This window comes from Callorhinus ursinus, unplaced genomic scaffold (assembly GCF_003265705.2).
Source record: "Callorhinus ursinus isolate GAN/ISIS: 27379988/994484 unplaced genomic scaffold, GSC_fseal_2.0 scaffold63, whole genome shotgun sequence".
Classification (NCBI taxonomy): domain Eukaryota; kingdom Metazoa; phylum Chordata; class Mammalia; order Carnivora; family Otariidae; genus Callorhinus; species Callorhinus ursinus.
The window spans coordinates 2,983,544-3,011,393 of NW_027397125.1; the positions used below are offsets into that span (position 1 = coordinate 2,983,544).

Consider the following 27,850-nt stretch of genomic DNA (forward strand, 5'->3'; position numbering starts at 1 on the left):
TAATAACAGTTAAAGAGCTATGCTTTATTGAGTGCTCTCTTTGTGCCAGGCACCACACAAAGGAGTTTAGATGTATCATTTTATTCAGTCTTCACATGAGCAAGTAGCAAGAACTGGTGCCTACAGCAATTCTTCAATTTCTAATGTGGCACAGAGAGTGGTGGTAATAACAGGAACCACGTCATGGCCTCAGATTCTTACCTAGTGCTCTTGCTAATTTCAAGGTGTAAATTAGGCTGCTACAGAAATGCCTGTGCTATCCGGTTCATCCAAAACATGGTGCCCAAAGATGAAGTCCAAGTATCTTTTGCCTCGTTCAGCCCCATGACCAGGTGGAGCTGGGAGTCCAGTTCCCATCTATGTCATGTCTCTACAGTTGTTCTGCAGAAAATGGGAAATGCTTGAAATTTTCTGAGCAGGAGAAAGAGAGGTGCCTTTGTGCCCATCAGGATGGTTACTCCTGTAACAGTGTTAAAGGGCGTTGGAGAAATGAAGACACAGATGTACACCCCAGGAAGACAGAAACCACGAAGAGTTTCCTCAGTGCCCAGTACAGTGCTTGGATTTTAATAAATATTTATTGGAGGAAGATAGAAGGAAATGAGAAAGAAGGAAGGAGGGAGGATGAGCTACAATCTGTAGTTTAAGGCAGAATGTTGGGTAGTGGAAGGGAGGGACAAAAGGAATGAAGTTCTGCTCTAGGTTAAAAGAATTTAAAGAGACGTCTCACTAAATGCAATATGTAGGGCTAGTTAGTATCCTGCTTTGAACAAACCAACTGTTAGAAAAAAAGTTTCGAGATAATTTGAAAAATTTTATTATAGACTAGATATTAAATGATATTAAGAAACTCTGTTACTTTTGTTAGTGTGATGGTGGCATTGTGATTAGATGAAAAAGAAAAGAAACCCTTAGTTATTAGAGATGAACTGTGAAGTATTTAGGGGTCAAAGACAAGATGTCTAGGATTCCCATAAAAATACATGAGAGCAGAACAGGTAGGTAAGTGTGTAACAGACTATCATAATTTTCTCTATTTTGGGGTATGTTTCATCATAAAAAAAAGCAGATTTATTTGAAAAAATGCAGGTTACTTCTTTCGTCCTCTTTCTTAAACACCCCCAGTGGCCTTTTAGAATTCAAGATGGAGTCCAAGCTCCATTGCTTGGTCTATGTCTTCCAGGCCGTGGGGACCCTGGCCCCCTTGGCTCCCCAGGTTCATTCTGCTGCAGCTTTCAGACCCTCAAACCTGCCAGGTATATTCCTGCCTTACGGCTAATCCCTGGAACCCTCTGGCCTCCATCTTCATATTGTAGCTCAAAAGGTACCTCCTCAGGCTTCCTGTGACCATCACCACTCAAGGACAAATATTCCACGCCAGTCTCTCCCTATTCCATTCTGTGGCCTTCAGAGCAGATGCCACTGCCTAAGATTCTCTTGTTCATGTTTATTTACTTATGAGTGTTCTGTTTCACCCCACAAGACTTTCGCTTTGGGAGAGCAGCCATCCTGGCTTCATACCTAGAGGCATGTAGCAGGTGTGAGATAAGAATATGTTGAAAGAATAAACACAGGAACAAATTAATGGGGAAGGGCTTTCTGAGCATGAATCTTTCCACAGAGACCGTAAAGGAAAATAAAAATAAGCATAAAATGAAAAACTTCTGTACAACAAAAGAAAGTAAAAATAGTTTGAAGAAAAATGAAGAACTGGGAAAATATGTGCAAAAACATGCAAATAATGTATTAATATTCCTAACATATTGAGACTCCTACCAATCATTAAGATAATGCTGAATAGGGGCACCTGCATGGCTCAGTCGGTTAAGCCATCTGACTGTTGGTCTCTGAGATCATGGTGGTGAGATGGAGCCCTGCATCAGGCTCTGCACTCAACAGGGAGTTTGCTTGAGATTCTTTCCCCTCCCTCTCCCTCTGCCCCTCCTCTCAGTTCACTCATGCATGTGCTCTCTCTCTAAATAAATAAATAAATAAAATCTTAAAAAAAGAAAATAATGCTGAATAGCCCATTAGAAAAATCAGCAAAATATATTAAAAAGATATTAAAATAAAAATATCTAAATGGCCAACAAACTTACAAAAAATGTTCAACCTTATTAAAAATAAAGCAAATGCAAATGAAGCAAAAATACTGCTTTCATCTATCAGATTGGCAGAAATTTAAAGATTGATATTATCTACTCTTGGCAAGGTGTGGGTTAATGGGTAAGCACATATATTGTGGAAGCATAAATTGGTACCACCCATTTGGAAGAAAATTTAACAAATTCTAATAAAAATTTAAATGTGCATTTATTTTGACCAAGCAATCCCACTTCCAGGGGATAAAAATACATATACAATGATTAGCAGCATTATAATCCAGTTTTTAATAGAAAATAATGGACTAATACTACTTAATGATACAAATGTTAGAAAAATACCCAGCCCATTTAAACGAAGGTAAATTCACATGTACCACTACGAAGGCATTTCCAAGATACATTGTAATTGAAAAAAACCTGACAGAACAACACAATATTATAGAACACGCAGAATGTCTGGAGAATGAGGGAGAAAAAGACAGCACTTTTTTAATTTGAAGTTTCTGTATTTTTATAACAGTCATGCTTCCATTTTTTATAACATGTGTTACTTCGTAGTAAAAAGAAGTGTCATTTCAGTTGCAATACATTTCTTTCCCCCGACCCCCTGCCCTTTCTCTTTTTTCTTTCTTTTCCTTGACATTGACTTTTACAACAAATAAGGCAGTTGTCTTTCAACATGTCCCACGTGCTGTAGTTGTTAGTTTGCTTCCTCAAGGGGATGTGTCACTTGTTCTTCTGTTTTCCATATTTCTTATAAATTAGAATATAGCTCTAAAATCACGATTAGATTCAAATTCAAATTTTATACCTTTTGACAAGAATGGCTTATTGGCAGGGCTTTTAAAAAAGTAAACTTTTACTTGAAGTGTAATTTACACACATAAAAGCACACAGATTATAAATGTACAATTCAAATTTTTGTTAAAAAAAAACGAGCATACCCAAATAATCATTCTTTAGATCAAGAATTAGGTTGTTATGGCAACTTCCACCTCTCCAAAGGTTACCGTGATCTGACTTCTGTCACAGATTTGTTTTGCTTATGTTTGGATTTTAATGTAAATAAAACCATACAACACTTGCTTCTTTATGTCTGACTTTGATCGTTGGACCTTACATTTGTAAAATTTGTCCATATTATTGTGCGTAGCAATAGTTTGTTCTTTCTCATTGCTATACAGTATTCTGTTGTATGAACATTCTTGTGCATACCTTTTTATTGTTTTACATAATCTCTACACCCAACGTGGGGCTCAAATTTATAACCCCAAGATCAAGAGTTGCATGCTCTACGACTGAGCCAGCCAGGTGCCCCTCTTGTACATATCTCTTATTTACGTAAGTGTGTATGTATGTATGTATGTATATAGAGAGAGGGCATCAACAGGAGGGGCATAGGGAGAGGGAGAGAGAATCTCAAGCAGACTCCCCACTGAGCTCAGAGCATGACATGAAGCTCTATCTCACGACCCCAAGATCAAACCCAAGCTGAAACCAAGAGTCGGATGCTCAACCAACTGAGACACCCAGGCGCCCCACATATCTTTTAATGCCCATATGTATGCATTTCTGTTGGGCATATACTAGAGTAGAATTGCTAGAACACAGAGTGAGCACATTTTCAGTTTTAGTGGATGGATGCTATTTTTGAAGTTTTCTACTGTTTTTCTAAGTTACACCAATTTTTACTCCCTTCAGAGATGTGGAAGTGTTCCAGCTGCTTGACATTCTCAGTTCTACCGCTCTTTTAGATTTTAACTCTTCTTATGAGTGTGTAGAGGTATGTGTTTGTGTCTGACATGTATTTTTTAAAGATTACTAAGGTTGCAGTGAAGAGAATAAATTATAGGAAAGCAAGGATGGAAATAAGAACAGCGGAAGTTTGTTTCAGTCATCTCTTTAGGTGATGGTGGTGGCTTGGAATAGGATGGTAGCAATAGAAATAGAATGAAGAGGGTGAATTTGGGATATATTTTAGAAGAAGAGCCCATAAGGTTTGCCAACGGGTCAGGTGTGGAAGGGAAACAAAAGGGTGAAATCGTGGGTAACTGCTAGCTTTTTGACTTACACAGCTGGATGGCTGGTTCACATCAGTGACTGGAGGAGTCTGGTGGAGGAAGAGTATGTGTGAATTCACGGGGTGGAAGTTGCTCGAAGTAAGCTTCCCAAGAGTAGGGCTCTTGGTTTGTACCTTTCACTTATGCATCCCAAGCACCTAGAATATTAATTAACACGAAGTAAGTAATTAAAAGTATGTGTTGAACAAATGAGTGAATTAGACATCTTAGTGGTAATATCTGGCAATTTGTTGAATGTATGAGTTTAGAGGTCTATGGAGAGACAGGTTAGATATATATGTATCTGGTAGTCATCATCGTCATAGTAGATTTAAAACCATAAGGACGGGATGAGATCACCCAGGAAGAAAGTGTATTTATACAAGGTTAGTAGTAGAAAAAGCAGGGGAGTCTGGTGTCACAGAGATCAAGAGAGGAGACTGTTTTAAGAAGGATGGAATGGTCAATGGTATCAAATACACTGAGACTTGAGTAAGCTGAGAGTCAAAAAGTAACATTGGCAGTATTAACACTGGCATCACTGCAGATCCCAGGAAGAACATCACAGTCGAGCGAGCGATAGAGGTGGATGTTCAGTCGGAATTGGGGGTGGGGGGTGATCCAGTGTAGACTGAGGGCTTTGAAAGAAAGAATAAAGGGATAGGGCTATGGCTGGAAGGCTAGAGTGAGAGTTTAGGGTCAAGGGACATTTTTTAAAAGAAGGGGTACTAGAAAATGCATGTATAGAGATGGGAAAGGTCCAGAACTGAGGGATAAATCAATAATGTAAAAGATAGAAGATAGGGTGCAGGAGGGAGTACTGGAGAAGGCCAGAGCAGAGCGGATCCACCGCACAAGTAGAGGGGTTGTTCTTAAGGGCAACGGGGGGATTCTCCATCATTGTACAGGAGTGTTATGGGCTGGGGATGCATGGGTGTTTCAGCTGGTTAAGCATCTAACTCTTGGTCATGATCCGGGATTGTGAGATCGAGCCCCATGTCGGGCTCCACACTCAGCAGGGCGTCTGCTTGAGATTCTCTCTCTCTCTCCTTCTCGCTCTGCCCCTCCCCCCTCTAAAATAAATAAATAAATCTTAGAAGTGTTACAGGCTGAATTGTGTCCCCCCCCCCAAAATCCAGATGTTGAAGTCCTAACTTCTAGTACCTCAGAATGTGACTGTTAGGAGGTAGGGCCTTTAAAGGAACCATGAATGGATCTGTGAGGTCGTATGGGTGGACTCTGATCCAGTTTGACAGGATTCCTTATAAAAACAGCAGATTAGGACACAGACACATACAGAGGGAATATTCTGTGAGTACATAGGGAGAAGATAGTCATCCACAAGCCAAGGAGAAAGACCTCAGCAGAAACCAACCCTGCTGACACCTTGATCTCAAACTTCGAATCTCTAATATTGTGAGAAAATACATTTCTATTGGTTAAGCCCCCCAGTCCGTGGAGCTCTGTCTAGTAGCAGCTCTAGCAAACCCAGGCAGGAAGGGAGAATGGAGTGCACAGAGAGCCATAGGCAGCTTATAGATTTGGCAGTGAGCTGTAGGCTGGCTTCTGTCTTCTTAATGTAGGCAGAGACATGACCCCAGGCTGAATCTGAAAAAAAGGTGGAGGGACTGAGAGAGAGAGAGAAGAGAAAATTGGAAAATATTCTGTATTAAAAAAACACATTTTTATGTTTTCATGTTTTAAATCTGTTTTGTACACATAGTTAGTTGGGTCTTACTTAACTTGCAGAGATTAATTTACATATAAATATCTAGTTTGCATAAATTTGATATAAACTACCTGACTGTATAATGATTTATCATTTTTAACTGGCCTTTATTAGGGGTGCCCGGGTGGCTCAGTCTGTTAAGTGGCCAACTCTTGATTACAGCTCAGGGCATGATCTCTGGGTCCTGGGATTGAGCCCTGTGTTGGGCTCCCTGTTCAGCAGAGAGTCTGCTTCTCCCTCTCTCTCTCTCTGACACTCCTCCCCATTTGTGCTCTCTCTCTCTCTCTGTCTCAAAAAAAAAAAAAAAAAAATTAAGATTATCCTTCCTTGTGGACGATACCACTAAAATTGACCTGTAGTTTTAGGTATTGGGTATTAGATAAGCTATCTCATTTTCTTTTCTTCTACAGAAATGGCTTGAATATTCTTGGCTTTTTGTCCTTCCATATACATTAAATTATGTATTTAGTGCTATATTGTACAAATAAACTCATTGAAAATTGTATTGGTTTGCATTAAAACTATAGACCATTTTGGGGGAAATGTATATTTTCCTATAGTTAGGATTTTTTTCCCTTTCAACACTAAATCTCCAGTCTTTCACAGCCACTTGACACCAGCAGGATGTCATAGAAGAGGAAAACTTTTTCCTCAATCCTCCAAGGTTCAATAAGTGGAATGCAAAAATCAAACTGATAAAAGACAAATTAACTGCAGAGAAAAAAATGATTTAATTAAGTGCTATGCAGGCAAGTTCACAAAGAAATGTGGCTTCAGGAGGCAGTCAGAATTTGCAGGCTTATTGCCATCCCAGAGGGCAATAGAGTGTGGAGAAGAGGCTAAACAAAAGAAAAGGGATGTGGGGGCTAGGGAGGTAAGTTACAGGAAGGTGACTAGGGAAAGTACGGTCGACAGGGATTGTTCAGTAAGGTTCATTATACAGATTCAAGGCAGTGTCTTCTCCATTCCTAAGAGCTGCTAAGAGTCCTCCTCCAGGAGACCACTTTACAAATGGAAAATTCCTTTATAAATGTAAATTTCCTCTACAAAAGGAGTTTTATGCTGTTTTTAGGGTTTTTCCTGCCCCTCTTATTCCTCCGTTGCCTTTGAAATAATCATGCCAAAGGGGCATATTCTGGATTGTCCAAAAATTTGATTCAACTCTGACACCAACGATCCATAGCTGGTGCAGACCCCACAGGTAAAGGGCTCCATCCCACAAGACTGCCCCTTTTCAGATGCCAGTTGCGTGCAAGTCCCAGTACCTCTGACCAACTGGCTATAAATTTGGTATTCTCCACCCCACCCCCTCCCACCAAGGTTTGATAATTTCCTAGAAGGACTCCTAGAACTCAGCAAAGCACCTTACTTACTGTTATAGGTTTATTATAAAGGATACAACCCCAAAAAGCCAAACGGAAGAGATGTGTAAGGGAGCAAAACTAATTTTCCTTCTTTCCTTCTAGGTTTGTAGCTGAGCCCCACCCCCTCCCCAATAAATGACAGATTAACAGGAGAAAAACAATTTAATAACATGCATACCTACTGTATACATGGGAGGGACCCAGGAAAACCGAGTAACTCCACAAACTGGCCCAAGCCACCCCCTTAAATACCATCTTCAGCTAAAGACAAAAGAAGATGTTGGGTGGGGAGGAGCCAGTTATGGGAAGTGACCAGGTGAAGCACAGTAAACAAAGTTGTAATTGTTATGCAGATTTAAGTCCTTGCCTTGTCCATTGATAAGCATTTCTAGAATTTTAGTCATCCTCTTTCTGGTACAGAGAAGGGGACACGCTTACAAATGAAGATTTTCCTTATAGGAGTCTCTTCCATGTCTTATGTGTGTATTCCTTTATACAAGTCTGACAAAAGAGTAACTTCTCAATTTTCAAAGCTTCTCCGGTGTCTGCTGTTTTTTAAAAGTAATCAGCCTAAAATAATCCTTACGCCAAAGGGACATATTTAGGGGTGGCAAATTCTGTTCCCCTTCAGATGCATAGCACAGGTATGGGGCAGAGGTTTGAAGCTTCCATGACCTCTCCAGGTGCAGCACCCTCCCAGCTTCTAGTTATGTTCACCAACCCACAGCTCTCTGAATGCAGTCATTTGGGTTTTTGACAGAGGTCTCATGGTGTAGGACTGAATAAATCATTTGGCATTAACTCGATCTCCAGTCCCTCTCCTCTCCCAGGGTTGGGAGGATGGAGCTGAAAGTTCTAAGCTTCTAATCAAGGCTTGGCCTTTCTGGTGACCAGCCTTCATCCTGAAGCTATCTAGGGGCCCCCCAAGAGTGGCCTAAGGAGAACAAAAGGTAGTCCTATTGCTCTTGCCAAAAGTTTTAGGATTTTTGTACCAGGAACCAGGGACAAGGACCAACTGTCTTCCGATGACACCATGCCTAAATTGAATCATCCAAATACCGTATATACTATAGTTCTCCATTTACTTAGCTCTTTTTTAATATTTTAAAATACAAAAAGAGCTTTAATGGTTTTGATGGGTGATGGAAGCAGAAAAATGTTCACCTTTAGCCCAGAAGGCTGACCCATAATCTGCATACTTCTGATAAGGATCAAATAATGTACCAGTTGCTACTTTCTTGAAGGGTCTCATGACTGCCTGTAAATCTCACCGATAGTTAATATCAAACTGAGTGATAAGGACCGGAGAAATCTTGAAAAAGTAGTTTCACGAGCAGAAATTCGAAGAAGATACCTATGACCTAACACTTCCTGCACATCCCCTTCCCCTTAAGTACTAAGCATATAACCACCAGCTTCATACAGCAAAAGTGCAGCCCTTTCTGCCCACGGGTCCTGTCCCCGTGCTACTGAAACTTACTAAGTCGCACCACACAATGTTTCAAGAATTCTTTCTTGACCATTGTGCTCCATGACCCCCAACTTTTTTTTCCCAAGTTTTATTTATTTAAGTAATCTCCACACCCAATGTGGAGCTCAAACTCACGACCCTGAGATCAAGAGTCACATACATGCTCCCCTGACTGAGCCAGCCAGCCAGGCGCCCGGCCCTACATTTTTATTACATTTATTCCTGAATACTTTTCTTGAAGACATAGTAAATACCTTTTCTTTTTTTTTTTTAAGATTTTATTTATTTATTTGACACAGAGAGAGGGAACACAAGCAGGGGGAGCAGGGGGAGCGGGAGAGGGAGAAGGAGGCTTCCCGCTGAGCAGGGAGCCCGACGCGGGGCTCGATCGCAGGACCCTGGGATCACGACCTGAGCCGAAGGCAGACGCTTAACGACTGAGCCACCCAGGCGCCCCAGTAAATACCTTTCCAAAATTACGTTTCTGACTTTTTCTTACTGGGGTATAGAAATGCAGTTGATGAGTATATATTGATTTTGTAACCAGCTATCTTATTAAATTTTTAAACTTACTTTAATAATTTATAGAGTCTTCAGAACTTCCTATATCAAGAGTTATATTAATTGAGAATAATTACATATTTGTTACTATCTTTTTCATCCTCATCCCATTTCTTCATTCATTCATTAATTTTTCCTTACTGCACTGGTGGTGCATCCAGTACAATGTTAAATAAGAGTGATGATAGCAAGCATCCTTATTTTATATCTAATCTTATAGGGAAGAATATAATGTTTCAACATTACATGTAACACTTGGTATATTACCAGGCTATTTTAAAGAGACTATTAAAAAAAAATCATGAATCCATTTCAGTTTTATAAAATGTAGGGTTTATGCATCTACTAAGAGGTGCATAAATGCGTTCCCCTTCATGATGTTCCTCTTAATCTATTATCGTGGTGAAATTAATTAATTAATTTTTTAAGTGTTAAATCAACTTTACTGTCCTTGTGTATGTCCAACTTGGTCATGATATATCTTTTATAAAAAAAATTGTTGTTGAATTTAGTGTATTAATATTTTGATTAGGATATTTCAAATCCACGTTCATCAGTGAGGTAACCTGTACTTTTCTCTTTTTATATTGTCCTTGTTGGGTTTTGGTATCAGCCTTATGCGAGCTTCCCAAAATGAGTTGAGAATGTTATCCTCATTTTGTTCCCTAGGAACATTTATATAAGATTGGAAATATTTCCTCCTTAAATATTTAGAACTACCAGGAAAAGCCAGCTGGGCCTGGAGGGTTAGATTGACTAATCAACATCTTTTGGATTCCTCATTCAATTTCCTTAATGATTATAAGACTATTGGGAATTCTATTCCTTCTGAGTCAGATATAATGAAATATTTGTCTAGGGCCTTGTCTATTTGATTTAAACTCAAAAATATGTTGGAAGAAAGGCTTACTAATGTATATCGCCCTCAGATAAAAAATGTAATCCTATATTTTTAAACCCACTTTTTGTTACTACTTTATCCATTTCATTGAGTTTTAAAATATTACTTATAATATTTTTTTACGACTCAGAATTCTATTTGCACTCTATGCTTGGTTATTGGTTATTTTTTTATGGCTTTTGCTCATTGCTCATAATTTTAGTCCTGTTATTTCTATAAACATATTTAACTGTACTTGATTTATATTCTGTGTCTCACCATTTCCATCTTTGAGGGTCTGATAAGTGCTGGCTGTCACATGTGACATGTCATTACTTTTGGGTTTTATGATTTTTGACTGTGAACTCAGATTTCTGTGGGAATTCCTTGAGACCTAGAACAGACGTCAGTTTCTATGGAGATCTGTGTTTGCTTCTATAAGATTTCTGGGTCTGTGACCACTTTAATCTGACTTTTAGCTTGAGGCATTTTAGACCACCCAGATGGATGACTTTGGGTCACAAGCTGTGTGGGTCATCTTTCATCTTGTGCTCATAAAACCTCTTTAGAAGACATGTTTTTTCCCTTCTCTGTACTCAGAGCCAAGTTTCCAGACAGGCAATTCCACTTTTGGTGGGGTGGGAGGGGGCGCACGGTTCAAGGTAGTTTTAGTTTGTTCTTACACTGAAGGAGTGGCCCTTTGGTGTCTCAACCTTAATGAGGAGGCCTCCTATTACTTAGAATTAGAATTACCACTTTGAGGATTTCAGAGGTGATATCTCTTCTCTGTGTCCTGCTGAGGAGCAAACCAAAGTTCACACAACCCTGGGTTGGCAATGCCCTGGAATGAAAGCCAGCTTCAGTGTGCAGCACACCTCTCTGGATTTCTGCATTCACTTCATTTCAGCCTAAGTACTCCTTTCTTTGTCAGCTTATAGATGCACTTCACCTATCCTATCTAGAATTTTTGTTGTTTACAGTGGAAGAGTAAGTCAGAATCCCATGACTTTTTTTGAACATGCTTTCCTAATCTTTTGTGTCTTCAACAATTTCTGGGACACTGACATACGTCTAGTGTGTGTAGCAAATGCTCAGAAAATATGGCAGAATGGAGCACCTGGTTGGCTCAGTTGAAAGAGTACGCGACTCTTGATCTTGGGGTCATGAGTTTGAGCCCCACGTTGGGCGTAGAGATTACCAAAAATAAATAAATAAGTAAACTTAAAAATAATGTGGCAGAATAAGTGACTATCACTCTTTATATGTACTTCTTGTACTTCTTAAAGTAGAAAGCCCTGACATGATTAAATGCTTTCTATTCATCAGTTTTTCATAAACATGTTCTAGTTAAATATACTTAATCAGTGTATTAATTGTAGTTGGTTTATCTAATTAAAGAATTGCTTTAATGATATAAAAGTGATTATTTGAATCATCCCTTTGGTTGTTATCATTGCTTTGATCCATGACCTCAGACAGCCTGCCTAATCCTGGCCACCCAGTTTGCGGAGGCTCAGTCACAAGAAAAAAACAGAAGACTGTTGGAAAAAAATAAATAAATAAATAACCAAAGTAAACACTTGGGTTAAGAGGTAACTTTGGTTAAGGATAAATGACTCTGCTGCCCTCTGGAGGCCACTTGAGGATACAGGTAACAAGTCCCTTTCCAGGCAAGGAGCAAGTTTTTAAATCTATTTAACTTTTGTAGAAACAATCTCTTCCGTGATTTTATAGTACCTCATCTGACACAAAAGAAAAGATTTTTCTAAAACTTACACCTGATTTAGCTATATTTTGTAGGAGCTCAGATTCAAGTAAGAAAACAAATTACTCTAGGTATTTCAAATACATAGGGATTTAATAAAAGGATTTAGGAGCTTATAAAAAACCCTTGGAAAAGTCAAGGAGATTGTCACTACCTTTTGTATTAACAAGCAATTTTCCCATTGCTTTTTTTATTCTTCCAGGTAAACTTTAGAATAATTTTGTTTTGCCACTCCAAAAGGCCCCCCTTGGTATTTTTATTAAAATTGAACTGGTTGGAAAATTATTCATGAATTTTGAAATTTGTATCATTTATAATATTCAGTCTTCCTATTCAAGAATACCTCTTGATTCACTTATGTCTTACTTTATGTGTCTCAATAAAGTTTTATAATTTTACTTATGCAGGTTATATTTCTTTCTCATACAACTAAGTGATTCCTAAGTATTATACTTTATGTCCTTAGAATATGGAATCTTTTTTGTCATATTTCAAGAATATTTGGGTATCCATGGAATCCTTTGGGTTTTTTTAAGGTTTTCATTTATTTAAGTGATGCCTACACCCAACGTGGGGCTCAAACTCATGACCCCGAGATCAAGAGTAACTTGTTCTGCTAAGCCAGCCAAGGGCCCCAATCAGCTTTAAAGGTATAATTTACATTGCATAAAATTCACTCATTTAAAGCCTACAGTTCAGCGGTTTATGGTATATTTACAGAGTTGTGCAGCCATCACCATAATCTAACTTTAAAACATTTTCACCACCTTCAAAAGAAAGCTTGTACCCATTAGCAGTCACTCCCTATTCTTCTCTCCCCCTTTTATGCCCCCCCCCACTCTAAACCCCTGGCAACTGCTAATCTACTTTCTGTCGCTACAGATTTACCCTATTCTGATCATTTCACATAAATGGGAGTAAAATACATGCTGTTATTGTGATTGCTTTCTTCCACTTCACCAAAATGTTTTGATGTGAACCACTGATTTTTTTTTAAAGGTTTTATTTGACAGAGAGAGAGAGACAGTGAGAGAGGGAACACAAGCAGGGGGAGTGGGAGAGGGAGAGGCAGGCTTCCGGAGGAGCAGGGAGCCTGATGCGGGGCTCGATCCCAGGATCCTGGGATCATGACCTGAGCCGAAGGCAGTTGCTTAACCAACTGAGCCACCCAGGCGCCCCTGAACCATTGATTTTATAAATATTGTATCCAACCACTTTGTTGATAGATTTCCTTCCAAATGTGGGATCATCAGATCTCTTTTTTTTTTTTAATTGAAGTATACTCGGCATTTAACATTATATTAGTTTCAGGTGTACAACATAATGATTCAATATTTGTGTATATTATGAAATGATCACCTCAATAAGTCTAGTTAACATCCATCACCACACATAGTTACAGATCTTTTTCTTGTGATGGGAACTTTTAAGACTTTTTCTCTTAGCAAGAGAAATATATGATTTACAAATATATGTATATATATGATTTATAAATATATGATTTACAAATATTTTCTCCCATTCAGTATGTTGTCTTTTCATTTTGTTGATGGTTTCCTTTGCTATTAAAAAGCTTTTTAGTTTCATGTATTCTCACTTGTTTAATTTTGCCTTTGCTTTTGGTGTTAATGCAAAAAATCATCTCTAAGACCAATGTCAGGGAGCTTAGTGCCTATGTTTTCTTCTAACAGCTTTATGGTTTCAAGTCTTAAGTTCAACTTTTATCAGACATTTTAACAGTTCTTGTTGATTCATTTGTATTTTCTAAGCACAAACATCTACTCATGGAAAATGACAATATTTATGTCTTAATTTCTCAAGGGTATCTCTTTCTCTCTTTAACACTAGACAGACATTGCAGAAGGATATTAAATAATAAGACAGTGATCATTCTTTTGTTTTTACTGAATTTGATAGGAATCCATCGGTAACTCATAATTAAGTATAATAATGGCTTTTTGTTTGGAATAATTTGGAGCTGGATGGAAGGAGACTAAGACTAATAGTCTTTTGAGATGGGCTGTAAGTAGAAATATAATTACCTGTAGTTTTAGTGCATAGGGTGAGCAACTAAATACAGGATATATGTTTGTGGGGAAGGCTAAAATTGCACCAGAAAAGTAGGTCAATAAAGAGCTAACAAAGCCAGAGAGACTGGAAGTTGGATGTTAGGTATACACAAGCCAAGTGGGGATCCGGGCACCAGAGATTAATATAAGAAAAATCAGGCTGGAATGGATGAAACAGGTGAACTAAGTCCTAAGGCTGGGTTCCTCTATGACCCTAGCACAGTGTTGCCTGGGTTAATCAGGTCCTTTTCCAAAGGTCCACGTGGGATAGATCCTGTACCTCTCCCCTGAGTAGGGAGGGACTAGTTGTTTCTTTGCCTCATCAAGTGGAAGAATTGAGTGCATACTGTAAGGAGAGAAATGGGTTGAGGACACAGTCTTTTGGCATGAATGCATCAAGAAAGCCAATAACCAGCCTCACACTCCGTGTGATGAACGTAGCTCCTGGCAAAGAAGAGAGTTCTGTGACTTTTGTGAAGCTGAAGAGTCTGAATCAGTCTAAGAAATGTTGCTTTGCAGAGAAGCATCAAAGGTGAAGTTCAAATGAAGGCTGACAGATGATTCTCAGTTCAGACTCTTGGGCATGGAAGATCATTTAATTTTGCTTTCTGGTTTGGAATATGCTCACTTCCTGTGCCTTACTGCATGAACTCGGATGCGTTTTTACATGATGGTCTCCCAGGTCTTTTAAAGAGAATTTTAGAGACTATGAAGCTCTATTCTTCTCCATCAACATGGGATGTTGAGGATTTTCTTATACACAGGGAAATTTGTGACTAGCCCATAGCTGTGCATAGCAGGTTCTATAAATATGTACAGAATGAATGTCGGTGGGTTTTCTTGCAGGGTTCTTCAAGTAGAAGAGACTCTTTGGGTGACATAGTAGGGGAGGAGGATACTTCCCATCGTTCAAAAGTATTAGGCGCATTCACACCCCAAGAGTGCTTGAAATACAACCATTAGAATTTCATTTCCTCAAATCAAAGCACCACCCGTTCCTTTACGAACAGAGGGCTAAGGAATGAAGTTATTACCTTCTTAACAGATGTTCTTTTTTCTGTGAGAAAAATCTGGGACGGGTTGGAGGAGAGGGGGAGGGACAGAGAGATGTTTACATGGAGAAAAGTATACAGGGCTGTAGAGAGAGCCATGCTCCGTATAGACCTGCTCTGCTGGAACCTAATGCAGCCCGGGGCTGTGGTTATTCTTTTGTCGTAGGTGGTGATGGGCATTAGTTACAGAAAGGTAGGTGAAAATGCTTGGGGAAACGTGCTCATTTTCTCTAGGGTGATAATTAATGATAATGAAAGCCGTTATCACCTACTGAATAATCTACAATGGCCCAGGGCTGTGCAAAGTGTTTCCTGTGCTGCATCATGATTTATTCTATTTCTCTAGAAAGACAAAAAAAGACTAGAGTTAAATTCAGGTGGATTACAGAAAAATGAAAACTTTCATATCTAGGTTTTTATTTCAGTGACCTCCTTCTTGGTTCAGCTATAATTGGCAGTCAGAAGGAAAGGTGAATGCAATGAACTCTCCTCTTCCACGGGTTCTCACATCGTTGGAGAAAACACTGATATCCATGCCTTCTCCACTCTGGCTAAGCCCCCCAACTCCTTAATGGGTCCTCATAGGAAGAAAACTCCAGACTCCTCAACGTCCTGCTCACCTTCTTAAAATATTCTGTAGCTTCTTAGCCCCCTCATAACAGGTGGGATAAACATGTAATCAGAACCGCCAGAAGTCTGAGAAAACTCAAACCCCCTGGAACACAAAGGAAAGTTTGCTCTCCTGAGTCTAGTGACTGGCCACAGAAGGCAAGAAGAGGCTGCCTGAAGCCGACTTCGGGTTCCGTATTTTTTTATATTTGTTTTCCATAAAATACAAAGGATGCTATTTAATTTAATGAACTTATTTATTTTAATATTTATTTTAAAGTACTTTAGAAGTCACAGGTCTTTTTTCAGTGATATGGAGATGTAATTGACATAGAGCTCTCAATGAGTTTAAGGTGTGACCTATATGTATTTCGAAGTGATTACCACAGTAAGTTTTGTTAACATACATCTCTTCATATAGTTACAAACTTGTTTTTCCTTGTGATGAGAACTTTTAGGATCTATTCTCTTAGCAGCTTCCAAATATACTGTATGGCGGTGTTAACTATAGCCCTCGTGCTGTACATTATATCCCCGGTGCTTATTTATCTTACAACTGGCAGTTTGTACCTTTTGACCATCTTCCTCCTCTCCCCCAACCCCTGCCACTTATAGACACTTCTTAAGTAGTGAACTAAATATATGCTACATTTCAAATACAAATGTTATGAACATAAAGAAAACAACAAATAAAAACAAAAGTGTATAAAACGTCAACATTAAACTCATAGTTCTAATATAGGGGCGCCTGGGTGGCTCAGTCGTTAAGCGTCTGCCTTGGGCTCAGGTCATGATCCCGGGGTCCTGGGATCGAGCCCCACGTCGGGCTCCCTGCTCATCGGGGAGTCTACTTCCTCCCTTTCCTTCTCTGTCCCCCCCCCCCCACTGCTCCTTCTCTCTCTCTTTCTCTCTCTCTCTCACTCGCTCTCTCAAATAAATAAATAAAATCTTTTAATATAAACTACTAGCAGATAAAATAAGTGTAGCTCAAAACATAAACTATACTACATAAGATAGAAAATAATATAATCAGACTTTAAAAAAACAAACATGATCTTAAAAAAAAAGAAAAGTCAATTGTTTTCGTCATTTAAGCCAGAGACAATTTCTGTGCCAAGTTTTCTACCTTCCCAGAAATCTCTTTCTGATTGTCATTAACTAGGAGAATGGAAAACTGCTGTAAGTTGACTTCCAGTATTTCCCCGTCACATAATCACATCTCTCCTTTGATGACTGCGAAGAGATCAGCGCAAACAGTGCATTGTTTCTTTTGCCGGACCGCAAGCCTTTTGTGGATAGCATGTAGTAGTGTGCGGGCCAAGAAAAGCATTTCGGGTTTGTCCTCTTCTTTGCTTGGTCAAATATAGTTGAAAATTTGATGCAGAATTACCCAAACCCATTTCAAGGCTCTTAAAAATGCATTTGTTAAAATGGTAAAATGTTAACATTGTTTTTAAAAGTCTTTGAACTGGCAAAGTATTTATTCTTGCAATAGAAGCCTTGCTTTGTTGGCTGGCATTTTCTTATGCCTCTGGAAGGTGGGAGAAGTGTAGAAGAACCATATCTAATGAGGGCACTCATTTTAGATCCCAAATTTTAATGCAGCAACTACTACCGGGAGTTAAGTGATTTTTCATTTCAGATTTTTTTTAAGTCCTAGTCACAGTATTATGCAATAAAATACCAACACTTTGGTATTTGGAGGGGATTAAATTTTCTGGACTCTGACTTAGGAAACAAAGATGGGCCTCTGACAAGGGCAGGGTGCATCTCCTCAGTTTGGGAGGAACGCCTTCTCTGGATCACAGCTAATGGCCTGAATGAGGCTTTATGCTGAGGAGAGGGTGGGAAAGAAAACTGCCTAGGCAAAATGGGAAAAAAAGCTAACGTGACGAGTTACAAAATAAGTCACCGCAGACTCAACCATGACACAAAGCGAACGACATTATCTTCCCCCTTACTTCCACACTGCCTGCCTTAGTCTCCTGGTGTCAGGTGTCGGCGCCATGGTCCAACTGGTCTCCCCGGCTGGGAAGCTAGCTGTCACTCCTTGTGCTGGGCACCACAGTCCAGCCTCCAGGGCTGGATCACACCTGTGTGATCACCCTCCTCATCTCCTTGCTTCTAACCACAGATTACAGCCAAGGTGCCCGGATGATTCTATCTCGTAAGAGTGTAGCTCCCGTCTTGCAGAGTCTCTCTTTCCTTTGCTGGCTTGGAGGAAACAAGAGGCCATGAGGAGGTAAAGAACCACAGGCAGCCTTGAATGGAGGGCGGCCTCTGGCGGACAGTCAGCAAGAAACTGAAGCCCTCGGTCCTCCAGGGGCGGGGACATGAATCCTTCCAACAACCTGAGTGAACATGAAAGCAAGATCTTTTCCCAGTCAAGCCTCCACCAAGACCAGTCCCAGAGGACACTTGGATTGCAGCCTCGTAGCCCCTAAGCAGAGGAGCCACCTAAGCCATGCCTGAACCCCTGCCCCACAGAAACTGAGAGAACGCATGTGTGTTTTAAGCCACTAAGTTTGTGGTAAAACTCTGTTTGTGACACAGCATAGATACAAAATACACCCTGGTTTTCAGTGAGTCATCAACTCCTGCCACTTTTTTACTCCCTAAATCCATCCCCCTTATCTTGCCACAGAACAAGATCAGGCAGTTAGCACTGCTTGCCTGGCCTGTGGCTGTTACCCCCTTATCCCATCGGGTCTCTGTAATTCTGTGTCTGCCTGGTCAAGTGAGTGGTCTTTCAAAACATAAATCCCTTCAGCATCTTCTCCATAACTGTAGGGTGACATCTAAGCCTTCAGCATGGCCCAGAAAGGCCCTTACATTTCTCCACTCTTACCTCCTTCTACTTCTTGGTGAAAAACTTACCCTCCAGCAATCCTGAGCTACCTGCTGTCGCCTGCCTCCCTCTGCATGCCTCAAGTTATTAGTCACCTCCCCGGAATTTTCCCGTAATGTCCCTTCTTGCTGGAATGTTCTTTCTCTCCCAGATAATCGACACACTGAATTTTATCACAATTACCCACTTGTGGTCTGCTCTGGACTCTAGAATCTTTGTTCCTGTGGGCCAGGGACTAAGCTATATTCATCTTTGCACACTGGTCCTAGCAGAGAGCCTGACACATCATAGACAGTCAGCAAATGTTCGCTGAATAGAGGCCTGAATATAACTCAGAAAGGTGCCAAAGAACTTGAACTATGCCATGGGACTAGAAATAGATCATGAGTTCTTAGTAAAAATGTCCTAGAACATGGCAGGGCATGATGTCGAGGACTTGACCTGCTCTTTCACTCAATTGTTGAGTCGTCCATGCATTGTCTGATTTTGTAGCAGAGACAAAAGCAGTCCTTGCTCTCAAATCGTTCATAATCTAGTGGCCATGAGAGATAGAAAGGAAAGAAGGAAGGAAGGAAGGAAGGAAGTCAGGCACCAGCACGCGGCCCAGGTATGAGTGAAACATTGAGAAGATCTCCATGCTGGAAAAGATCTACATCCACCCGAGGCACAACTGGAGGGAGAACTTGGACCGTGACATAGACTTGCTGAGGCTCAAGAAGCCCATCACCTTCAGCAACTACATCCACCCCATGTGCCTGCCTGACACAAAGAAATCGCAATCAGACTGCTCCACGCCAGATACAAAGGGTGGGTGACTGGCTGGGGCAACCTGAAGGAGATGTAGATGTCCAACGTTGCCGAGGTGCAGCCTAATGTCCTGCAGGTGGTGAACCTGCCCATTGTGAAGCGGCCTGTGTGCCAGGCCTCCACTCGGATCTACATCACCGACATGTTTTGTGCTGGCTTCAAGCCCAGTGAAAGGAAACGAGGGGGTGCCTGTGAAGGTGACAGTGGGGGGCGCTTTGTCATGAAGAACCCCTTTAACAACTGCTGGTATCAAATGGGCATTGTGTCATGGGGTGAAGGCTGTGACAGGGATGGAAAATATGGCTTCTACACACACGTGTTCCACCTGAAGAAGTGGATCCAGAAGGTCTTTGATCAGTCAGGAAGCTAGCGGGCTGCTCACATTCTAGGCTCCTCACCTCAAAATTACAGAAACCAATCCAGCAGAATTATTTTTGTGATTTGTTCCTAAAACTATATTGTTCTCAATAAAAGTGCCAGTCAACAAGCAAAAAAAAAAAAAAAAGGAAGGAAGGATGGAAGAAGGAAGGAAAGAAAGAAGGAAGGATGGAAGGAAGGAAAGAAAGAAGGAAGGAAGGATAGAAGGAAAAAGAAAGAAGGAAGGGAGGGAGGGAGGAAGGAAGGAAGGAAGGAAGGAAGGAAGGGAGGGAGGGAGGGAGGGAGGGAGGGAGGAAGGAAGGAAGGAAATTAATTCAACAATTACAATCCATAATCGAGGTTTGCACCTGATGGGTGCCCAACTCTTCTGTGGGGGTTGGGGGAGTAATTAAGGAAGATTTTCAGGATGAGGTGATTCCTGAGCTAAGCCTTGAAGGATGGTGACTATTTGGCAAGTTGGGGGGGTGCGGTGAGAGGAATCAGGGCTCATTTCACAGAACAGGCATGAAGGTGTAAGGCAGCCAGGGAGCTGCAGGCGGTTTGGTAAGGCTGGAGGGCAGGGGACTGGAGAGGGTGGTGAGAGACGATGCGGTAAAGTGAGACTAAGGAATCAATACTTTATGTTGAAGACATCAAAGAATCATCGCAGAATTCTAAGCAGTTTTCATGACGTTCATGGATTTGCCACCTTAAAAGATAAGTATTGCAGTGTTTACGATGCTTGATAAATAATACCGCCCTTCCCCACCCAGGCTCTGGGCAAGTTGAAAAATAAAGTCAGGGAGCCAACAGATGGAGATCATCTGCTTTCCTGAGAAAGCAGGCTGCCTAGTGCTAACTCTCAGGGCTTGGCTGACTTGCCTCCTCTCGGAGGCCCTGGGCTGGGCGGGTCTCTTCCTGCCCAGGGGCAGAGCACACGGTCCTGCAGCACTTGCCCCAAAGAGAAAGGGCGGAGGAGGGGAATGGCCCAAATGTGACCAAGTTTCTTCTTCCAGGATCAGAACTCAGTGGAGGGTATCACTTCACGTGGAAAGAAACAAGAGTCCCTGGATTTTTCTTTTTTCTGTCTTTTTTGTAACACATTGAACTTCATCATTTAGCCTATGATCAGTTAGCTGTGTATCTGAGCCCGAGGGAGAGGAAAGCTCTGCTCCCACCTTCATGATGCAGCCCCCCCGCCCAATACCAAGCACTTCTCTGGGGATCCTGAGCCTGCTGGTGCCCTGGGAGATCTGGCATCCTGTCAGAGGAGTGCATGATTTACATTTAACAGCAAGGTCACTTTGTGGCTAATACTAAGAATTCATTTTCTAGTCTGTTTCTCACCCCAGATTATAACCAGTTGTATTGTTCAATACTGGTGGTCAAGAGGTTTTGCCCATGAGACCAGATGACATCATAAAATTATTCTAATAATAAAAAGCCAACAGTTCTGCCAGAGATTTGAATATCAACTCCTCCTCACTTTCAAATGCTGAAGGAAAAATTAAAATACAAATATTAATTCTTCTTGCAGGACCAAAGGAATTAAATTCCAAAATAAAGTTTTCTTGCCATTGTGAATTAAAAGACCAAAGACATGCTTCTGCCTTTTCTGTCCCATTGCCTGCATCAGAGGCAAGATCTTGGTGCTACAATGTGGTCAGGAGATGGGTTGCATGAAGGGAGGATTGAGCAAACACATCAGCCCATAAAGTATTGTGGGAGCCAGCTTCCGGGCTGCCAGACGAGAGGTTATGCTATGGAAAGGACATGGGCTATAATAAATGCCATGGTGTTGGGTTGGAATTGGAGGCGTCGGTGTGAGTTTATGGTCTTTAGATGTAGATATTATATTAGGATTCTCCAGAGAAACAGAACCAGTGTGTATAGAGAGCAAGAGAGAGAAAAAGAGAGAGACTGATTTTAAGGAATTGGCTCCCACGATTGTGGGGGCTGGCAAGCTTGAAATCTGCAAGGTAGACCAGCAGCCCAGAGATCCAGGGAAGAGTTGATGTTACAGATCAAATCCCAAACAGTCTGCTGACAAAATTCCCTCTCCCCGCGGGACCTCAGTCTTTCTCCAAAGACCTTCAACGGATTGGATGAGGCCCATCCACATTATGGAGAGTAATCTGTTTTACTCAGTCTATCGATTTTAATCTTAATCTCACCTAAAAAAATACTTTAAGAGCATTTATTCATTCGTTCATTCATTCATTTATGGTTTCTGCTTTCTTCCTATCTTTCTTTCCTTTATCCAGTTTTGTTGTTGTTATTTAAGAGTTAAAAAAAAAAAAAAAAAAAAAGCCGTGGCACTTTCCTGAGAGTTCTTCTAAGAGGTAAGAAACCTGAGATGGGAGACCAGATTTGAGGGTGGTGAAGAAAAATAAAAGTGCCTTCCGCTTATCTCCTCATGAGTCCAGCTCATTCAATAAACATTGGTCGAACATCAGAAACATTCCTGGAGATGAAGAGAAATGAATCCAATGTGTTTGGGCCTTACAACTATTTTATGAAATGTCAGAAGTAAAACTTTTTGTTCTTCCAAAGAACGGCATGACCCTCCCTGCCCTGAAGTCCAGAGGGACTGAGCCCTTCCTACAGGCAGGCTCGCTCCCATCCTGCTGAGTTTGTGCAGCATCTCAGCCCAGTTCCTGGGGGGATTTTAAAGGAGCATTCAGCGTGATTTGCGTCATTTTACAGAGGAGATGACTTGGCCAGCTTGTCGGAAGCATCTTTACTTTGGTGATTTTTAAAAGTAAAATAGGGGCGCCTGGATGGCTCAGTCGGTTAAGTGTCCGACTCCTGGTTTCGGCTCAGGTCATGGTCTCAGGGTCGGAGACTGAGTCCCAGGTCAGGCTCTGCCCCAGCAAGGAGCCTGCTTGAGATTCTCTCTCTCTCTCTCCCTCTGCCCCTCCCCACTCCCATTCTACTCTCTCTCTAAAAAAATAAGTAAATAAATAAATCTTTAAAAGTAAAATCCATCATCTTCAGAACATAAAAAATTAGTGAGCAAATAAACAAATAATAAATGAAGTGACCCAAGAGGACAAGATACAAAAAAAACACAGCAATGGAGGGCAGGTGGGCAGGTGGGGTGCTAAGGCTTCCCAGGGCCAGTGGCATCTGGATTTGAACGATAAGAGAACAAAAATCAAATGCCAGAGTGTAATACTTACAGGGAGCTGATTGTGTTGTAGACGCTGTTCAAAATGGTTTAGGTGCATTGTCTTATTTAATTCTCACAGTACTTTAGGTACTGCCATTAATCTCATTTTACAGATAATAAGACTCGGGCACAGGGCACTAAGTGACAGAGCTGGTCTGTCGATGCAGGCTCTCCTGCTCTAGATAGTCAACCCGGTTCTTTAATGTCACTCAATTTTAAAAGCTGGAATTGTCATGTGGATTGTTTTACTTTCAATCTTTCCCACTGTACTGCATATTCATATGCTGATTTTTTACAGTAATGCAACATAGGCCCTGTCAGTGTTCTGTTCCTAGCTTGACTCTCAATTCTACCCTGGTATAGTATGCTCCTCAGTTGACTGGTGTTCATCATATATTATGGAACAATTTTAGCTTGTAAATCTAACTCTGAAATATTAGCAGATGTGATTAGGTTTTACTACATTTCCTGTATGTGCATGTGCTCAAATATATTAGCAGTGAACACATAAAAACAAAATCATCCTGTAATTCTCAAAAGAGTTCAAAATGGACAATATGATTTTACACATCAGGGTTGAAAATGAGAGCTTTATATACTGGAATAAGTATAACAGTGTTCATTTTGTAAGTGTTTCATCCCTGTTTGGTTTTGTGACACAGTTCTTCAGAGTACTGAGTGCAAACGGGGAAGCACCTAAATGCTTAAAACAAGCTGTCAGGAAATGGCACTTCTACACTAGCAAATGGAAATAGGAAATCTAATCAATAAAACTACTAAATAGATCAATGGGAGTTCTAAAACTATTTTGAGTTCCCAGCAAAACGGCATATAATTAGAATTGAGTATTTTCAAAACATATAGCATAAATATCTAAGATGATATTAAAAAATTCACTTTGGTGATCAAAATATGCTGATTCAGGGGAGCCTGGCTGGCTTGGTTGGTAGAGCATATGACTCTTGATCTCAGGGTCGTGAGCCCGAGCCCCATGTCAGGGGTAGAGTCTACTTTTTGAAAAAAGAGACACCTGGGTGGCTCAGTTGGTTAAGCGTCTGCCTTCCACTCACGTCTTAATCCCAGGGTCCTCGGATGGAGCCCCACTTCTGACTCCCTGCTTAGCAGGGAATCTGCTTCTCCCTCTCCCTCTGCCCCTCCCCCTCCCTCTGCCTCTTCCCTTCTGCTCGTGCTCAGTCTCTTGCTTTCTCTCTCTCAAATAAATAAATTAAATATTTAAATAAATAAGAGGTAAAACATGCTGATTAAAACAAAAATAAAATAGTATGTTCATATATTGTCATAGTAAGACTCAAAATATACAAGTGATTCAGGGAATGAGTAAGACAAACATTCTCATCCTCAAGGTCGAATATAAACTGCACAATCTTTTTGGAAAAGAAATTTATAAAATGAATCAAGACCATTGAAACATTTATGTGCTCTGGTCAGGAATTCTACTTCTAGGGATCTATGCCAAGAAAAAAAGATCAGAAATGTGGACAGAGGTGTAGGTATAAAGATACGGTATGATGAAAAACTTAAAAAATATATAATTATATAAGTAATGGCATTTCTATAGAGCAGAATGTGATGTAACCATCAGCAATTACATTACATTTATGTAAAATGCTAATGACATGGGACATGCTCATGATATAAGGTCAAATGAATTAAATCTTTTTTTTTTCTAAAGAGGGAACAAGGTGAGTAGGGGAGGGGCAGAGGAAGAGGGAGAAAGAATCTTAGGCAGGCTCTATGCCCAGGACAGAGCCTGATGCAGGACTCGATCTCACCACCCTGAGATCATGACCTGAGTCGAAATCAAGAGTTGGACGCTTAACCGACTGAGCCAAATGAATTAAATGTCAAATGAATTAAAATAAGAGCAATACAGTATGTGATATATGGTATCAACTAATATACAAATTCATTTCAAACCAATTTGAGAGTATATTTTTGCATTTAATTTCTATTTGGTTAGTGTTATCAAAAAACAGCTTTTTCAGTTTTTTTAAGAAAAGCAGAAACAGGAGGGCGGAGCAAGATGGCAGAGGATTAGGAGACCTGGATTTCGACTGGTCTCAGGAATTCAGCTGAATAGGGATCAAACCATTCTGAACACCTACAAACTCAACAGGAGATCGAAGAAGAGAGTAGCAACAACTCTCTGAACAGAAAAGCGACCACTTTCTGGAAGGTAGGACGTGCGGAGAAGTGAATCCGAGGCGATAGTCGGGAGGATAGACGGCGGGGGAGGGGGCCTCCGTCAGCCGCTTCTGGCAAGTGCTAGAGCCGCGGAGCACAAAATCGGAACTTTAAAGAAGTCGGCTCCACTGAAGGACGTCGCTCCAGTGGCTAAGCAGGGGGTGGAACCCTCGCGGGACAGTGTGATCTCAGGACCCTTGGGGTCACAGAAAAACCGGGGGTGCCTGAGTGCGGCAGAGCTCCTGGGTATCAGAGCCGGGGAAGCCGGCTGCAGAGATGGAGCCGAGGTGCGGGCTCTCAGCTTGGGATCACCATAAACCGTGATCTGCAGCACAGTCGGGCCACTGCTTTTCCAGGAGGGACTCAACAAGGGGCAGATCCGGGGAGACTCCCCTTCCTTCCCCAGGAGGAGTGGCACAGGAGCGCACCACAGGGATCTGCTGGGTTTGGAGACTCCACACCGGGTCATGTGCCAGAGATGCTCGGTCACAGGCCGGGTGAGCACGGAGTGCGGCCGGAGACGGGGGAGACGGGAGTGACTGACTGCTTTTCTCTGGGGGCGCACTGAGGAGCGGGGCCCCGAGTTCTCGGCTCCTCCGGGCGGAGATTGGGAGGCTGCCACTTTCACTATCGTCCTCCAAAGCTGTACCCAGAGCTTGCAGGGAACAAAAGCTCCAGAGAGCAAACCGGAGCAGATTGCTCAGCCCGGACTCACAAGGGCAGGGCAATTCCGCCTCCAGCAAAGACATTTGGGAACCATGGCAACAGGCCCCTCCCCCAGAAGATCAGCACGAACAGCCAGCAAGCCAACACCAAGTTTACTGATCAAGGAGAACGGGAGAACTCCAGCGCTAGGGGAATACTGCACATAGAATCCATGGCTTTTTTACCGTGATTCTTTAGTCTTTCAAAGTTAATTTTTTTAACTGTCTTTTTTTTTTAATTTTTTTTTTTCCTTTTTCAACCAACATTTTTTCAATCCCTTTTTTAAAAAACATTTTTATTTTTCACTTTTACAGTCATATTCTATCCCTTCATAGTAGTTACCCTTATTTTTGGCATATATATATATATAAGTTGTTCTCTCTTTAAAATTTTGAGATACAGTTTCTTCTAACAGATCAAAATATACCCTAAATCTCTAGTGTATGGCTTTGTTCTAGTCTCCTGCCTGATCACATTCTCTCCTCCTTTTTTTTTCTTTTTTTTTTAAATCCTCTTCTTTCTTTTTTCAAACAACTTCTTATCAATTCCTTTTATAAATTTTTTTATAATTTTCATCTTTATAGTCATATTCCATCCCTTCAATGTATCAACCCTTATTTTTGTACATATATAAGTTTTTCTTTCTTTAAAATAATGGGAGGCACTTTTTCTAACAGACCAAAATACACCCAAAATCTAGTGTGTGGCACTGATCTATGCACCAGCCTGATCATATTTGATCATATTCTGTTTTTTTTTGTTTTGTTCTATTTTTGTTTGTTTTTATCTTTTTCTTTTTTCTTTCTTTCCCTTTCTTTTCCCCTGGTTTCAGATCTTTTCTGATTTGTTTAGAGTATATTTTCTGGGGCTGTTATAACCCTGTTAGCATTTTGTTCTCTCATTCATCTATTCTCCTCTGGACAAAATGACAAGACAGAAAAGATCACCTCAACAAAAGGAACAAGAGGTAGTACCGACTGCCAGGGACCTACAAAATACGGACATTAGTATGATGTTGGACCTAGAATTCAGAATCATGATTTTAAAGTTACTAGCTGGGCTTGAAAAAAACATGGAAGTTGTTAGAGAAACCCTTTCTGGAGAAATAAAAGAACTAAAATCTAACCAAGTCGAAATCAAAAAGGCTATTAATGAGGTGCAATCAAAAATGGGAGTGCTAACTGCTAGGACAAATGAGGCAGAAGAGAGAAGCAGTGATATAGAAGACCAAATGATGGAAAATAAAGAAGCTGAGATAAAGAGAGATAAACAACTACTGGATCACGAGGGCAGAATTCGAGAGATAAGTGATACCATAAGACAAAACAATATTAGAATAATTGGGATCCCAGAAGAAGAAGAAAGAGAGAGAGGGGCAGAAGGTATATTGGAGCAAATTATGGCAGAGAACTTCCCTAATTTGGGGAAGGAAACAGGCATCAAAATCAGGAGGCACAGAGAACCCCTCTCAAAATCAATAAAAATAGATCAACACCCCGACATCTAATAGTAAAACTTACAAGTCTCAGAGACAAAGAGAAAATCCTGAAAGCAGCTCGGGAAAAGAGATATGTAACCTACAATGGCAGAAACATTAGATTGGCAACAGACCTATCCACAGAGACCTGGCAGGCCAGAAAGAACTGCCATGATAGCTTCAGAGCACTAAATGAGAAAAATATGCAGCCAAGAATACTATATCCAGCTAGGCTGTCTTTGAAAATAGAAGGAGACATAAAAAGCTTCCAGAACAAACAAAAACTAAAGCAATTAGCAAACACGAAACCAGTCCTACAAGAAATATTGAAAGGGGTCCTCTAAGCAAAGAGAGAGCCTAAAAGCAACATAGACCAGAAAGGACTACAGAAAATATACAGTAACAGTCACCTTACAGGCAATACAATGGCACTAAGTTCATATCTTTCAATAGTTACCCTGAATGTAAATGGGTTCAATGCCCCAATCAAAAGGCACAGGCTATCAGACTGGATTAAAAAACAAGAACCATCAATATGCTGTCTGCAAGAGACTCATTTTAGACCCAAAGACACCCCCACATTGAAAGTGAGGGGGTGGAAAACCATTTACCAT

At 40.8% G+C, this 27,850-nt stretch overlaps 1 protein-coding gene across 6 annotated transcripts in view; it reads left to right on the forward strand.

The window, feature by feature from the left end:
* The window catches only part of CUNH10orf67 (chromosome unknown C10orf67 homolog), a 168,366-nt gene that overhangs the window by 26,182 nt on the left and 114,334 nt on the right, over positions 1-27,850 (forward strand). The gene's annotated exons all lie outside the window — the stretch shown is intronic.